The sequence below is a fragment of the Monodelphis domestica genome, chromosome 2 (genome assembly GCF_027887165.1).
Source record: "Monodelphis domestica isolate mMonDom1 chromosome 2, mMonDom1.pri, whole genome shotgun sequence".
In the NCBI taxonomy this organism is placed as follows: Eukaryota; Metazoa; Chordata; class Mammalia; order Didelphimorphia; family Didelphidae; genus Monodelphis; species Monodelphis domestica.
This window is the reverse complement of record NC_077228.1, coordinates 289,548,506-289,561,981: the sequence shown is the minus strand read 5'-3', so window position 1 is coordinate 289,561,981 and position 13,476 is coordinate 289,548,506. Positions and strand designations below refer to the sequence as shown.

The 13,476-nt window shown below is 35.6% G+C and overlaps 1 protein-coding gene and 1 non-coding gene across 11 annotated transcripts in view; both read left to right on the top strand.

Annotated features, from left to right (window-relative positions):
- The window catches only part of SUPT3H (SPT3 homolog, SAGA and STAGA complex component), a 668,918-nt gene that overhangs the window by 80,631 nt on the left and 574,811 nt on the right, over nucleotides 1–13,476 (top strand). The window lies entirely within an intron of this gene.
- Nucleotides 10,025–10,128, top strand: LOC130457735 (U6 spliceosomal RNA). The gene has a single exon (XR_008917014.1). It is a non-coding gene; the product is annotated as a U6 spliceosomal RNA (small nuclear RNA).

Sequence of the window (13,476 nt, the reverse complement as noted above, 5' to 3'; positions counted from 1 at the left end):
TATCATATTCCTAGCCTTCTGGTCCTTCAATCTGGACTGCCAGATCCAATTTAATCATTATTGGGGCTCCAGGATATCTGAATTGTTTCTCTCTAGATGGTTGTAGTTATTTTCTCCTTGGCCTGGGAGCTCTTGAACTTGGCTATCACATTCCTGGGAATTATCATTTGGAGATTTAATGCAGGAGGTGTTCTATGGATTTTCTCAATCTCTATTTTACACTCTTGTTCAAGAATATCCATTTGCTATAGTAAGATGTCTAAGCTTTTTTTGGGGGGAAGGTCATTACTTTCATTTAGTCCAATAGTTCTTAAATTGTCTCTACTGGATCTATTTTCCAGGTTATTTGTATTTTCAAAGAAATATTACATATCATGTATTTGGTTGCATCTCTTTCTATAAATATTTGTGTGAATGTGAAGGGCAAAAAAGTGCTTCTGAGTATCATTGGTCTTTGAGACTATAGTTATTTGCTTGAGAATATAAAGAATGAATCCAATGAAGTGGTTATTATTCAGATTCACTTTGCATATTGCTATTGGTCTGGAACAAATGAACATTTTAAATTATAACTTAGAATAGTGAGAATTTGATTATATGGCTGTCCTCAGGGATTCGTTATTCTCATTAATTGGGTCTTACTTGTACTCATCCTGACTGCAGTACTTACTTCTTTCCTGTTTCTTGCCAACCTCTCACATTCTTAAGGAGAGTGGTGCTTCCATTTTCTATACCCATTATTTTTTCTGAATTGATATTAATATCATTTACAATGGTTATAACTGTCAGCTTATAATCCATAAGTCTTTCAGCTAAGTTTTTTCCCCCACAGCTTTTGAGTTATTGTATTCATATTATTGAACATCATCCACATACAATTTTAGGTGGCATATCTTGTGCCCTCAAAATGGAATGTTTTATAGAAGTTTTACATTTCTTTCGGGGGAAAAAAGGCCTTTCAATTGAGACTAACATGTAACTGTTAGAAATTGGGTAACTGTTATGACTTTGTAAGCTACAGTTAGTGGCTTTTTGAGGGCTAATTGTCAGCTAGTTGACATATTGAAATCATTTTTCAAAAGAAGGTGATGTTATCTGCCAACAAATTTAAGTAAAAGAATGAGATCTTTGATCATACATTCTCAAATTATACTTTGTGAGAAATTTGCCTGTGTTAGGTTATAATTTTCATAGTCTAATTTTAGTGTTTTCATTACAATAACATACTTCTGAAAGAGATTGTATTTTCAGTATGTGTTTTCAGTTTTGTCATCATTAGCAATAGGCTTTTAAAAAGTGGAATTTATTAGTAATCCTCAGAGAGTGGATAAGAATCAATCGGTATAGTGTATGTTAGGTATTTAGTCTTTGGTTTCTAGAAAGAGTTTTGATTTTATGCCTTTCTGTAAGGTTATGATCTAATCAGGATCATTATGTATTTATTACTCACCGAAGTACCTATTGGTATCTCATGAAGGTGTTTCTCCTGGTCCCCCACCCCCCTCTTTTCTCAGCAGTATATCCCTTGACTTAATTTTAATGGAAGGTAAATGGGGGGGGGGGTGGGATGAAGAGTTAACTTCCCTCTACCTTCATCTGTATCTCTCTTGCTTCTGCAGAATGAAATCCTTGTGGAATCTGTACTTCCTTTTAAGGCTCATAATTATGGTTATATTAGAAGTGTTCATCCTGGTTACTTTTCTCAGACAATTTGACTAGAGGTTAAACTTCTTTATTGTAAATAAAAACATATTAATACTACTTATTTAATTTCTAAGAAATTTAATTTCTTTTCGGTTATCTGTATTCATGTTTCTGGGTGTGTGTGCATATGTGTGTGTGTGTGTGTGTGTGTGTGTGTGTGTTTTCACATGCACACATGAATTCTGTCCTGGACCTTTTTCTTTCTCTTTGAATGATTTTATTAGTTCATGTGGGTTCAATTTCTATCACTATCCAAAAAGCTTAATTCAGAGTGATAGCCCCTGAGTTTGGATCCTAAATCTGCTCTCTATTATGACCTTGGGCAAGTTACTTCACTTCTCTGAATCTCAGGATGTTGGACAAATGAGCCCCCAGTGGTGTTTTATACTATAAATCTGGTTAAATGATTGTATGACTTCAGATGTTTATCTACAACCCTCATGTCCCTCCTGAACTCTAGCCCTGTATCACAGTCTTCCTGCTAAGCAGGACCTCTCCACTTTGATGTCTCATAGATCTCTTAAATGCAGCGTATATAAAACAATGCATTATCTTTCCAATTACACCCATTCCTTCTAACTTTTCTATTTTTATCAATATAATCATCATTCTTTGCAGATGTGCATCCTATAAGTCATTCTCAATTCTTTTCTTGCTCAATCAATAATTTATTAAGTGCCTGCTATGTGCCAAATATTATGCGAAGCACTTGGGGATACAAAAAAGGACAGTTGCTTGAGGGATTCACAGTGGTAATGGGGAGATAACATGCAAATAAATATAAATAAAACAAGCTATCTAAAAGATAAATAGGAAGTAGCACAGAGAAAGTATTAGAATTAAGAGGGGTTGGTGAAGGCTTTCAGTCAAGTATGGCATTTCAGTTGGGACTTAAAGGGCAGGGACTTAAAGTAGTTGGAGAGGAGGAAGGAAAGTGTTCCAGGTATGGAGGACAGCCAGAAAAAAGCCCAGAGCTGAGAGATGATGTGTTTTGTTCATGGAACAGCCAGGAGGCCAGGGTTCCTGGATTGGAGAGTAAGGAGCAGGTAATAAGATGTAATAAAACTGGAAAAATAGGATAGGGCGAGGTTATAAAGGGTTTTGAATGCTAAAAAAGCATTTTTTATTTGTTCCTGGAGGAAGTAGAGAGTCACTAGAGTTTAAGTAGGGGGTGTGACCTTATTAGACCTGAGCTTTAGGAAAATCACTTTAGTGGTTGAATGGAGGATGGATTAGAGTAGAGAGAGACTTGGGGCTGACAGACCCACCAGCAGACACTTGCAACAGTCCAAGGGTGAGATGATGAGTACCTGTTCTGGAGTGTTGGTAGTATCAGGAGAGAAAGAGGCTTATTGGAGAGATGTTGCAAGGTTAAAATTGACAAGTCTTGACAGCAGTTTGGATATGGAAAAAGAAAGATAATGAGGGGTCCAGGATGATTCCTAGATAGTGAGCCTGAGGGATTGGAAGGATGCAGTTGCTCTTTACAGTAAAAGGGAAGGTGGGAGGGAAGATTAAGGGGGAAAAGATAATGAGTTATATTTTAAATATTTATTTTAAGATGTGTTATATGTAGATAATGTGATAATATATATTTGTATATGTGCTGGTTTATTGCAAGTTTTTTTATAGTAATGGTAAGGAAAATTTGTTACGTTTTTGTTTCTGTAAAAATATGGCTAGAAGTATGTAATTTTTGTAATTGGAAATGTTTGTAACTGATCTGTTTGAACTGTCACTTGCATGTTGCAAGAATGTTGTTTTTTTCTTGCTTTTTTCCTTGACTTTCTTTTTTTCTTTCTTGGTACTTCCCCCTTTTACTAAAGTAGAATATAGAATAGTTTAGTGTGGTAAGATTCATCGAGGAGAATGGTTCTCCCAAAGAATCTGGGGGGGTGTTAATTATAATTAGTTTTAATTAGTTAATTAGTCTAGTTAGGAGCAGAGATGAAGTCAAAAGTAAGGGTAGAATAGTAGAATTTAAGTAGAATAGAAAGAGATATCAGCTATGGGCTCTTTAAGTGAAGAGAATAAATTCCAGGTGAGAGAGAATCTTGGGCCTCATTTTCTCTGGACTGTCTTAGAGAACAGGGGTGACTGGATTTAGGTCCCTGATAGTTGATGCCATTTGGAAAGAAAGAGGAAGAAACTTAAGAAAGTTAAGAAGCAAAGAGTTACTACTAGTTGTTAAGAGTGATTATTCACTGAAGAGTTTTCCTCTAGAAAGAATCTGATTTACAGAGGGCTTTCCTCCTCTCAGTCACAGGGGGAGCTGTATAGTAATCAAGCAATCTCTGTGACAGCTGTCACAAGAAAGGGAATCTTTGGAGTGAAAGGAGACATAGCTGTTGTATTAAAATTGTGAAGATATATATATATATATATATCTTCACAATATATATGTATATATATATATATATGAAAGTATTGAGAAGATTTATAAATTAGAATAAGTTAGATTGTCATATTTAGACAGTTGAGTATAATTTAAGTCAGGCCTGTTTACAGGCAAGAAGATGCTTCTTGAGAAGCAGTTGGTGGATTTTGGCTTTATGTAGAAATCTTAGGGTTAAGGTTAATAGATTCCTGTCCTAGCCTATTCTTAAATCCTGTCTCCTGTCCCTGCCTATCCTTATAGATAAATAAATTAGTTGTATTAGACTGCCTCAGGCCTTCATTCTACCGTCTGCAATAAGTTAACCCTTGATAATTATAGTGATTATTACAGTTGCCTCCCTGCCTTATATCAACCAAATAGTTAACCCTGACAGTGTTAGTTTATCAATATTAATACTCAATATCAATTCAGTAAGATCAAGTATATTCATAACATCTAATATATAAGATTCAATTTACTTATAACATTTTCCTCTAGCCCTCTATCAACTACTAGTCAATAGCTTAATAAAAGATTATTGATACAGTTTAGCTATATCAATACAAGATTTATTTGATTATTATAGATGTCTATCAGACATCTAGTTAGAGTTGTCTGAAAAACATTTGGAGATGAGACACTGGAGACCAACAGAGAGTTTGGGGCAGGATAGATAGTTTTGAGAATCATCAATATAGAGATGATAATTAAATGAGATGCTGAGATCACCAAGTGAAGTAATATAGGGAGAGGGAAGAAGAGGGCCCAAGAGAGAATACTGAGGACTATCTATAGCTATAGGGTATGATCTGGAAGAAGATCCAGCAAAGGAGATGGAGAAAAAGTCATCAGAGAGGTAGAAAGAGAACTAGAAGAGAGTAGAGTCCCCCAAACTTTTAGAGAATAGTATTGAGGAGGAGAGAGTGATCAAAAGTGTGTCAAAAGACTGCAGAGAGATAGAGGAGAATGTAGACTGAAAAAAAGCCATTAGATTTGGAAAATAAGGGTCACTGGTACCTTTGGAGAAAACATTTTGGGTGGAATGATAAAGTCAGAAGCCAAATTGTAAGGGGTTAAGAAGAGAGTGAGAGAAGAGAAGTAGAGGTACTTATTGTAGGTGATATTTTTGAGGAGGCTAACTACAAATGGTAGAAGATATAAATGAGGAATGATCATATCAGGGTTTTTTTTTTCTCCTCTCATATTTAAAGAATTACCAATTTTTGATCAATTCTGCCTCCTTAAATAAAACAGCTTTTTCATCCACCCAAGTCACTGAACTTTTCTAGACCACAATTTTCTTGTCTGTAAATGAGGGAGCTGACCTCTATTGTCCCTTGTAACTACAGCAGTAATAATGTAATCCCTTTTCTTCATTCACACAGCAAGTTCCTTTAGTTAAGGCTTTCACTTTTTTCACTTTCCTAGATTATTACAATAGCCTTCTAATTAGTTTCCAACCTCTCCCCTCACCAATCCATCCTCTAACATTGGCCAAATTTTGGTATTCCTAAAGTACTTGTCTCTTCTTGCTCAAAAAATTCCAGTGATTCCATGTTGACTTTTAAGATCAAATGGGATTTCTTCTGTTGGACATTTAAGCTCCTTGCTAGGTTATTCATCCCAAGGTGACATCATATTGATATCTGGAAGTGTGCAGATTCCCTCACAAACAGAAGGTAGTCAACCTTACCTAAGTATTGAACTTTGTGAAAATTGTTGTTCACTTGTGTCCAAGTCTTCATGACCCTTTATGGGGCTTTCCAGATTATAAGAGTAATTTTCCATTTCCTTTCTCAGTCGATTAAGGCAGTCAGAGGTTAAATAACTTGCCCATGGAGCCATCTATATTCTTCCTTGTGAAAATTATGCTAGTTCATTTAGAAAATAATGATTTTATGATACTGCAAGAAATATCAAAACAATTAAAAAGATTGAGAAAAAGGGGAACAATTGTATATGGTCAAAAGTGGTTGATCTTCAAAAAAGATTAGGGAGAGAGAATATAAGATTCATCAGACTACCTGAAAATCATGCTTTAGAAAAATTAGTCAATATCATATTTCAAGAAGCCATTAATGAAAACTGCCCAATTTTACTAAAACATTGAAAAAGTAAAAATAGAGTATACCGGTCATGATAACTATCCAAAGCAAACATTGAGAACTTCCTGATCAAAGCAAATACTGCAGTCAGGCAAAATGAAAGCATTTATGTTACAGAGAAATCCCAATCCCAATCACACAAGTCTTGGCAGCTACCATTGTAAAGGGAAGGAAAAATCTTATATTATCATATACCATATAGTGATAAAAGTTAGAAACAAGAATTACAATGCAAATCTGAGTTTAATGTTTTTTGGGGAAAATTCAACTTTTAATGGAATGGAATACTTTTAATCATCCATGGTCTAAAGAACAGAGCTGAATAGAAACTTCTGAATACAAATAGTCAGGAGAAAACTAGAAATGTAAATACATTTGAAGATTTCAAAAGGGCTATAGAATAATGAAGGTGCTCATAGTTTGATGGGGGAGTGAGAATAAACGAGTTTTTTTTTTTTTTAGAACTCTGATGTCTTCAAGACAGAAGGTCTTATGGTAGTTTAATTCTGTTTCTGTTATTCTTTGTTTTTTAAAGAGGACCAGTAACATCATGGATGATGTTTTGACTTGCTCCTGAATTAGAGTTAAGTGAAGCAGAATTGCACAAAGTTATCAGCTTTATTCTTTTCCAGAACCATCTAGTGACAAGATAAAAGTTTGGACTAGTGATGGCCTAGGTTGTATGATAGAGACATGAAGAGAGAGAGAGTTTTTGCAGGACTTGTGAACCAAGATGCAGGGCTGGAGATCTAGCTCTAGATGTCGGTCAAGAGAAGATTCCAATGGAATGTCCCCAGGAGGGCAGTTGGGGGGCTTTGGCTGGCCATACTGAGAAGAGAAACTTGGCTTTTGGACTTTGTCTCTGACTGGAAGACACACTCTCTCTCTGGAGGTTTGAAGCTGACTGAAAGACTTTTGTGAGGCTGATTTGATTTTTTTTTTTGTTTTGTTTTCTCTGACTCTGAGCAGTTGAAGTTGACAGTGAGAAGAGAAACTTAGCTTTTGGGGACTTGGTCTCTGTTTTCTATGGCTCTGAGCAGTGGAAGCTGGTCAGGGGAGAAGGTTTTGAGTTGGTGGTCTATAAGAGAGTTGAGCTGGCCAGGAGAAAAGGAGAGACTTTGAACTTTGTTTCTTTCTAGGGTTAAGCTGAGAGATCTGGCTAATTTGTGAAGAAGAAAGATTTTTGAACTGCTGTTTTCCTCCATCCACCTAACTGTCTAAGAGTCACACTTGTGACTCCCCAAAACCTCAGTTTTACCTCATTTAGATTAGGGATTTCCTCATCCCTCTTACCTCAGTTTCCCATCCTGTTATCCCAATAAACCCCTTGACTGAGAAAGCAACTGGAGTATCTTTATAGTTCACTCAGGAGGGAGGGAAGAAGCAAAGGCTTCAAGAAGATCTGGGAGGTGAGGAAGGCAAAAGGGAGAGGTTGGTTAAGGGAGGGAGTGAGGGAGAAAGGAGGTTAGGAAATAGATTGATCCATCAGCAATCAGTAGGGATCAATAGGCAAACCCCAGAGCAAACCCCAGGGCAAACACCAGAGTAAATCCTAGAGCAGTACTCAGTGTACCAGCATCCCTGTGGCAGCATCCCTCAACATTTCTCTGTTCTATCTCCATTATGTTCAGGTTCCTGTAGCAGCCTCTCTAGTCACAGCCAGCCAGAGAACAGCAGCCATTGCTGAAGAAAGAGGTTCCCCTCAGTTTACCTTTCTCTATTTCAATCAGTAATAGTTTCTAGTCAGCTTACATTCTTTATTTCAGTTGTTGTGGATGTCCTTGGCATCTTAAATGTTTGACCAAGCTCTAAGTGTTCCATAGTACTTGCTTTAGCAGCCTTTATGGCTATTGGAACACATTTTTCTCATGTGCTGCTCATTGCTCAGGGAGATGCCTTCACATTCTTGGATTAGATATTTCCTTAAGTTACTGATGGGTTTGAAGTCTGTTACTCTGAACCTGGTTTAGCCTGTATGCTGAGATGGTTTTACTAGGATATGGCTGCTGTGTATGCTATAGTTTCTTGGAAATATAGGCGAGAATTGGGTGACAGATTCTAAAATTCAGTGTATGAGCTCCTAAAAAGGGCTCATCCAGCCCTCACACCAGTTACTAGACCTCCCTACATACTCTGTACCCATGATGGTAAGCCTATGGTATGTGTGCCAAAAATAACACACCTCTTTGTGGGCATGTGCAGACCCCGGCTGGGAGCCTGGCTCTGCCCCAAAAGCAGGGGGTGGGCCACTCAAGCCCATCTCCACCTTCCAGATGGAGCTTGGCTTTGGCTTCATGGCTGGGAGCCGGATTCCACCCCCAAACACAGTGGGCAGGTCACTAGCCTCCATTCACCATTGTGGCAGAGCTTGGCCCTGGCTTGGCCATCCAGCAGCCTGACCATCCCTGAATACAGTGGGTGGGGCACTCAAACCTCCCTGCACCTTAGCTGGAATGGAGCTCAGAAGGGTGGTGGCCTAGTCCTGCACCTGATTGTAGAGGGGGTGGGGCACTGCATGCAGTAAGGGGTCAGGGCACGCAGTCAGGGGTGGGGCATGTCACAGGGTCCCTAAAAAGTTCTAAAAAGTTCTTCATCACTGCCCTATACATTATAGTTCTGTTTCTATTAGAGTCCAAAAAGAAGAAAGAAAGGAACAAAAGGGAATATACCAAGAAAGCAAAAGAAGAAGGAATTAGAAGAGAGAACTTATTTCGCATAGTAATGGTAGAAGGTGAAGAATATATAGACATGAAAGAAGGGATAGTTGGAATAGATATTATATGAACCTCATTTTTATCCGAACTAGGGAAGGAGTATAGAATTCTCTCTCTCTTTGTCTCTCTGTCTCTTTCTCTATCTGTCTCTTTTAATTTCTTTCTCTGTCTCTGTTTGTCTCTCTCCTACTCCCCCCATCTCTTTTCTTTCTCTTTTCTCTATTCCCCTCTCAATCCCCTTGAACAACTAAGAAAAGGGAAGAGGTGTGTGTGTGTGTGTGTGTGTGTGTGTGTGTGTGTGTGTGTGTGTGTGTGTGTGTGTTTGAGAGGACGAACTTTCTTAAGTCCCAAGTATCAGAAAATCAAGAATCATTGGATAGAAAATCAAGGGAAGACTAAAATAACAAAAACTGTCATGATTATGGAATGAGAATAAGGGCAGTTTAGTGAAAACATCTCTTATAGATCAGTAATCTTAAGCATATTTTTCTTTGTAGAAAACAGGGTAGAAGGCAAAGGAGGAAAAAGTAAAAAATGAAATAGAATGGAAGAAAATCCATAGTTAACAATAATAACTTTGAACATGAACTGGATAACATTTTACAATGATAGGGAGTTTAGCAGAAAGCATTATCCAGTATCATGTTGTTTATAAGAAACATTCTTGAAACATAAATGATTGAAAATTCATTAAAGAAAATGAGAATAATGAGATTAACTTTAGGATACAGCCAAAACATTCCTTAGGGGAAACTTTATGTCTTTATGACCTTTTCGTCAACCCAAGAAAGGAAAAAAAAATAAACAGATTAGAAATAAGAAATTGAACACGTGACAAAGGAACTACCCCTATCCTTAATACCAGAAAAGAAAGGTAGAACTAGATACTTTAGAACTTAATTATATGAAACATTTAAAGAACTAATTCCAGTATTAGATATATTGTTTGCAAAAATAAGAAAAGAAGAGCTCCTACCAAATGTGATCTCTATACCTAAGCTAGAAAATGACAAAGCAGAGAGAAAGAAAATGCACAGCAATATCCAAAGAAAAAATAGAACTCACCTTTTGCAAATGATGTAATAGAGAAAACTCTACAGATTCAACTAAAATTTAAATGAAATGTCCTCACTTCAGCAGAGCATATACTAAAACTGGAAAGATATAGAGATTAGCATGATCTCTTCACAAAGATAACACACATTGCTGAAGCATTTCATAATTTTTTAGTATTCAACAAAAGGTTTAAAAAATTTAAAGATGTACTGAAACAATAACTTTAGCAATGTAGCAGGTTATAAAACATACCCAAATAAATCATTAGTATATGCATATGACTTCCTTATTTCCATCAAAGGTACTACCACATTTTTCCCCCCTCAGGTAAGTAGCATTTCTTTTATTCCTAGGTCATTGAGTTTATTGAGACAGAGCTCTTGCTGATTTTCTTTTCTTAAAAAAGAAAATATATATTCTGAATGTTTACAAAACAAGCACTTACATATACAAAGAAAAAGAAGATAGTACACAAATGAAATTAGAAATCTTTTATATGTTTAACTTACTTTTCTTCATTATCAACATAGTAAATCCTGTTCACAAGTATCCCAGCCCCTCCTTCCTTTCATCATAAAGGATATCATCAGGGAGGCCAACATGTTCATATAATTTAGTCTTCCATGTTTTACCTTTCTTTTCACTTTCTGGAAGTAACATTCACAGTTTATTTTTCCAGTATTACTTTTGTAGCTGTTCTCCTGGTTCTACTCATTTCATTCTTCACTATCTCATATAGTTCTTTCTATATTATGTTTAAAATCAGTCTCTTTATTGTTTCTTATGACACAATACCATTCCATCACACTCATATACCACAATTTGCTAAGCAGACCTAGCAAAGGTCATTGCTGTGTCTAAAGATATATAAGGTTTTAGAACTCTCTGGGTATAATTGCAAATTTCTCTCCAAAAGGATTGGATCAGTTCCAAGTGCCATCAGCAGTGCATTAATGTTTCTATTTTTTCACATGCCCTTCAGTATTTGTCACTGCCCTCTTATCATTTTAGCCAGTTCGGTGGTTGTTAAGCGAGATCTGAGATGTTTTGGTTTGCATTTCTTTAATAAGTAGTGATTTAGAGCATTTTTCCATATACCTATATATATCTTTGGCTTCTTCATCTCGAAATTGTCTGTTCATGTCTTTTGCCCATTCATTTGCCCATTTACCAAGATGACTTTTATTTGTATAAATTTGATAAAATTTACTATATATTTAAGATAGAAGACATACTTGTATTATAATGCAAAATATACATTCATATTGCTCATTGTTGTAAGAGAGTACTAACAAAAACAAAAATAAACTAATGCAAAAAATACAAACAGTTATTTCTCTATAAGTAGATAGCATTCTTTGTTGTAAGTCTTTCAGAATTGTCTTGGGTCATTGTATTACTGAGAGTAGCTAGTTCTTTCACAGCTGATCATCATACAATGTTGTTGTTACAGTGTACAAATGTTTTGATTTTTATTCTAAAAAGGAGTGTGAGGAGGAAACAGTAGAAATCATTTCAATCATAGGTGATTTTTAGCCTTTAAAAAAAAAAATAACCCCATACTGTATATTGGTTCCAAGGCTGAAGAGGGGGAAGAGCTAGGAAATGTGGGGTTAAGTGATTTGCCCAGGCTTATACTCCTATGAAGTGTTTGAGAACACAAATCTGATCTCTGGACATGGCTCTCAATATACTGAGCCACCCACCTGCCCCTAGCCTTGTTTATCTTACAACTTCTGAGATTCAGATCAAGTGAGACTATTTGTGTAAAATGTAATACAAATGACAGTTATTATTATTACTCATTTACAAATGACTACAAATAATCAATAGTTAACAAAATTAGTTATTTTCTTAACTATTTCTTTCAGTAATTTTATAATACATAAAAATGCTATTTATAGAGAAAATTGTACTAGGAATGAAGTGGTGTGACTGCATGCATATGTTGGGTTACTGTGATGTTGATAGGGAGAAGGAAGTGATATTTAAAATACTATTTAGAATTTATGACGTATATAATTGGGAATTTAAGATATGAAGCATAAGCCCTTTAGTTCCAAGGGAAAAGGAGGACAAGTACTTGCTATATCCCCAAACTAATATTATTAATATTTCTCCACAAAGTTTTCAAATTATAAATTCTATATTGCTGGACTGAAGAGAATTTGAAAACAAATTGAGACAATTAGTAAATGACAGTTGTGGTCTAAGTAATGCCAGCTAGCTTTTTATTTCACATGCTTTGATTACTTGTGAACTGCTATTGCTTTTAATAATTGCCTTTTATTTCCCCTGAAAATGAAGCTTCTGTTGACATATGTAAAAGGATTGAAAAAATTATGAGTGTGGAGGGTGAAGAATTAATAGTAATGATAATAGTTGGCATTTATATAGCACTTCCAGGTTTATAAAACACTTTATATGTCATCTGCTTATCCTTATTTTATAGAAGAGGAAACTGAGGTTGAAGAATACTATTTGATTAGCCCAGAGTCAGATATCTAGTAAATGTCTGAGGCAGTCTTTTAACTCAGGTCTTACTGAATCCAAATCCAGTGTTGTTGAATCACTGAGCTGTGTAAATATTTTTCTTCATTTTCTTATCAAAATAAGTTTTTATAGGAAATGGATACAAATATGGTATTTCAAGTCATATTTGTAACATTTATAATGGAAAGTGCCAGTGTATTAATGATAGGATATATTAGTTTTGGAACTAGCAGTGAGAGGTACAGTGGATAAATCACTGGACCTAGGTTCAGGAAGATCTGACCTTAAATCTGGCTTCTGACATGAATTAGCCATATGGTTTTGGACAAGTCACTTCACCTTTATATGCCTCAGTTTCCTAATCTGTACAATGGGGATAATAATGGCATCCACTTCTAAGGTTTGTTGTGAGAATCGAGTTAGCTAATAATTGTAAAACACTTAGCTGAGTGCCTAACTTATAGCATATGATTAATAAACATTATTATTAGTATTAACTGATTATAAAAAATGTGAAATAGAAAAAATAATCACTATCGTGACATTATATGTGTTGAACATATGAAAAGTGAACTATATAACAGTTACTATTGTGCTATTAAATTTTATTTGGGACAGTAAACAGAAGGAGATGGATTTTTCCTCCCTCTTACATTTCCATTCATGTTTTGACATGCTAGTGAATAAAAAAAATCCATCATCAGATTTCCATCTTCTTGGTTTTTAGCCCAAACTTGTGATATATATTCTTCATAATTATTTCCTTAGTGTGGCATGTTTTCAAAATTTCATTGCAAAAGATGAGGAAATAAAAACTTCCTTTCAAGAGATTAATTGGTGCAAACATAATCTTGCATGCATAATATATTCAAAGCCTGTATTCAAAGAGAAGTTATAATTTGTGTTGGATTGCTGAGGGGACCACACAAATTTTATGTGGTTCTTTCATGGCTCTGTGAGACACTGTTGATACTTTTTTTCCTTTTTTTAGTCTTATTATTTCTACATGCAGGAGGTAAAAATCCTC